Here is a 4,051-nt window from a genome sequence, read left to right on the forward strand (position 1 = left end):
AAGAAGAAGAAGAAGAAGAAGAAGAAGAAATAGAAAAAAAAAACTTGGCCTCAGCTCCTACAAGTACCAATGATTACATGTTTGGGTGTCTGAGCCTCAGGGCTCCCATCTCTCAAATGGGTAGACTGATTTGTTACATTCTTGCATAAGGCTGTGAGTCTGAAAGTGCTTTGAAGTTGTAAAGAATCTGAAGAAACATGTTATCCACAAAGGAATTTTTGTTTGCTTTTGTTGTTTTGTTGTTTGTCTTTCAAGACAAAGTTTCTTTGTGTAGCCTGGCTGTCCTGGAATTCACTCTGTAGACCCAGTTGACCTCAGATTCAAGAGATCCACCTGCCTCTGTCTCCTGAGTGCTTGCTCCACCACCGCCCAGCTCAATAAGGATTTTAATTGTTGCTTTAAAAAGGAGTCTTTCTTGTGGCTCAGGCCGATCTATCTTGAACTCTCAGGCTTCTGGCTCAGTCTCCCTGGGATTACAGGCTTGTATTTTAGGTTTTACTGCAGGGAAATTCTTACCAGAGAGCTCTCCAAGTCCCTCCCTCTTCCCCTACTCAAAGGCTAGAAGAGTATTGAAAAGATGTTTGTGGCTGGAGAGATGGCTCAGCATTTAAGAGCACTGACTGCTCTTCCAGAGGTCCTGAGTTCAATTCCCAGCAAGCACATGGTGGCTCACAACCATCTATAATGGGATCCGATGCCCTCTTCTGGTATGTCTGAAGGCAGCCACAGTGCACTCATATACAATGAATAAATTAAAAAAAAAAGATTTTCAAAAAGAAAAAGGAAAAGATCTTTGCAGAAGATTTGGAGTTTAATATGGAATGGAAGGGCTTAAGTATTGTACTAAGTTACTTAAACTGAAGACTTTGTTGTTTGTTCAGATAAAGTTTCTCTGTGTAACAGAGCCCTGGCTGTCCTGGACTCCATTTGTAGACCAGGCTGGCCTTGAACTCACAGAAAGCCTCTTGCCTCTGCCTCCTAAGTACTGGGATTAAAGGCATGTGCCGCCACACTTTTTTTGTTTTGTTTTTTGTGTTTTGTTTTTTGTTTTTTTCAAGACAGGGTTTCTCTGTGTAGTCCTGGCTGTCCTGGAACTCACTCTGTAGACCAGGCTGGCCTCGAACTCAGAAATCCGCCTGCCTCTGCCTCCCAAGTGCTGGGACACGCATGCATTCTTAATTATTTACTTATAATTATTTGAGAGTGGCCTAACAAAAAAGGAAGCTCATCTGACCAAAGTGGGGATAAATGCCAGCCACAAAGCCAGGGTGCCCTTGTCAGTTCTTGGGCATCAGGGAGCTCAAATCTCCAAGCTTAGTATTGTTTAACGAGTATTACAGCATCTGAAACGAGCATAGGCACCTTTCAAAGCTGAGCTCCTATCCACTCGGATCACCATTGAGATAGACAGGCTGTTTTTCCTCTTCAGAACCAGTAAGGACTGAGCTATACTGGTCAGTTCCCTTGGGTACCGGAGTCTAGTTTCAGACTAATGTCTGTTTAGTTCATGACCGCACAGTATTGTGTTACTTGGAATTTAGCACCCACAGTGCCATTTCGTACCTTGTTTCCAATTTTTCTGAACCTTTCAGAGAAGGAAATGTTTAACATGAGCTGTAGAGGGTCTCTCTCCCCACCACCCCCCAGGCTTTGAACAAGGTAGCAGAGACTCCTTAGAGTATGACCCCTGGGCACAGAAGGGTTCTGCCTTGTCCTGGATCCTAGTGTTGCTTTAAATTAATTTTTTCCCCTGGATGAAACTGTGATCGTGAAATGGGTTCTTTCCATGCCTTTCTACTGATGACAGAAGCTCTTCTTTCTCGTGTTAGCCAGTGCCGACTTGGTTACGTGATCTCATTTGATGATCCCAGCTGCAGCGCTATAGGACAGCTGTTGAAGCTTTTGTTATTTCTGTTTTGCTTTTGTTTGCTCCATCCGGGTATGTCCCAAGCCAGTCTCAAACTCACCCTGTCCCTAAGCCTACCCTGTTCCTAGACCTACCTGGAACACTTCCTCCTGTCTCAGCCTCAGGAGTTCTGGGATTACAGGCCTGTTCTACCACACCCAGATGTGTTTTATTGGCATTTTATCCCCTGGGCAGTTCTCTGTAATGCCTGCCTGGTTTCTGTGAGCATGTCCTGGTGTTTCTCTTACATAGTAACTGTTAGTTAATATGTGTTACATTCTAACACAAAGTTTCTTTGCCATTTAAAAGGAAAAGGACCTTAGTGGAGTTCAGGAAGGAGGACTCTCTTGAGGTGTGAAAGGGAAGTGGGAATCCGTATTACAATTCCATTTACTCTAATGGTTTTCTTTTTGTTTTGTTTTATTTACAGAGGCACTGATGACTAAAGGCATAAACCTTTAAACCAGTGGTTCTTAAACTGTGTTGTGGGTCACAACCCAAGGAGGGGCTGAAGGACCCTTTCACAAGGGTCTCATAGCGGATCAAAATTACAATTATGAAGTAGCAACAAAAATAATTTTGTGGCCGGGCAGTGGTGGTGAATGCCTTTAATCCCAGCACTTAGGAGGCAGAGGCAGGCGGATTTCTGAATTTGAGGCCAGCCTGGTCTACAGAGTGAGTTCCAGGACAGCTAGGGATATACAGAGAAATCTTGTCTTGAAAAACCAAAATAATAATAATAATGATAATAATAATTTTACAGATCAGGGTCTCGGCATTAGAAAGGCTGAGAATCACTGCTTGAACCTCTCCTGCTCTGGAGAAGGAGGCAAGAGGATCATAAATTCAAGGTCAGCCTGGGCAACATAGCAAATTCAAGGCTAACCTGGGCAACATAGTAAGACCTTGTCTTATATTTAAAAAAAAAAAAAGAAAGAAAGAAAGAGAGAAAGAAAGGAAAGGAAAGGAAAGAGAAGGAAAGGAAAGGAAAAGAGAAGAAAAAGAGGAGGAGGTGGTCTGGTCATATACTTTTATATACTTCCACGGTAAAGCACTTAGTTTATAATTAAGGCCCCAAGGGCTGGAGAGACAGCTCAGTGGTTAAGGGCATTGACTGCTCTTTCAAAGGTCCCAAGTTCAATTCCCAACAACCACATGGTGGCTCACAACCACCTGTAATGGAATCTGATGCCCTCTTCTGGTGTGTCTGAAGACAGGGACAATGTACTCATATACATAAAATAAATAAATAATTCTTTAAAAAATAAAAATGAAGGCCCCAGGTTCAACCCTTTACCACTGCAGACAACGAAAACAAAATATAACAAAAGCACATGTGAGCAGAGGTTGAATGTGAAGAGGAAAAGGTCTTTAAGTGACTCCTTACTGACCCCAACTATTATTTAAACTTCAGATGCAGACTACTTTAGTTTCAATGTTTGTAAACCACTCGCTTATGAGAATAATCCTGGAGTTTCACATTTGCAAGTGAATTCCCATTTTCTCTCTTCTTCCTCACTGGGCCCTTCCTTGAAACCTCCTGTTTATAAGCAGTCCTCCAGCTGACGAAAAATGTGTGCAGGGAAATAAGATTCTCCCATCCTTATCAGTCAGGAAAAGGCACATGCCAAGGCGTTATCTCCTTTCAAAGACATGACTTGCTGATTTCAGAGACGTTGGGGCAGCTTCTGGCTCTGGCCCCACCCTCAGAAGCTTGTTTTTGGCTACAGAACAATTCTTCACTTTTCAGGATAAAAGCAATAACAACAAAGAGACATGCTAAGTAGTTACAATACATGCAACGTGTTTTAACCTACTATTTATTTATTTATTTATTTATTTATATGTATTGGTGTTTTGCCTGCATATATGTCTGTATGAAGATGTGAGATTCCCTGGAACTGGAGTTACAGATAGTTGTGAACTACTATGAAGATGCTGGGGATTGAACCAGGGTCCTTTGGAAGAGCAGCCAGTGCTCTTAACCAATGAGGCATCTCTCCAGCACTTAATCTACTTTCTAACAAACTAAAAAAATATTGTACAAGGATAGTTATTTGGTTCTTGATATCTGGAGTCACAGACTAAGTATTTCATATTATGTAACTGCTTTACTGGGGGTGATCTTTAAAGGGGAGATGCCTT

This window comes from Grammomys surdaster, unplaced genomic scaffold, assembly GCF_004785775.1.
Source record: "Grammomys surdaster isolate TR1022 unplaced genomic scaffold, NIH_TR_1.0 958, whole genome shotgun sequence".
Classification (NCBI taxonomy): domain Eukaryota; kingdom Metazoa; phylum Chordata; class Mammalia; order Rodentia; family Muridae; genus Grammomys; species Grammomys surdaster.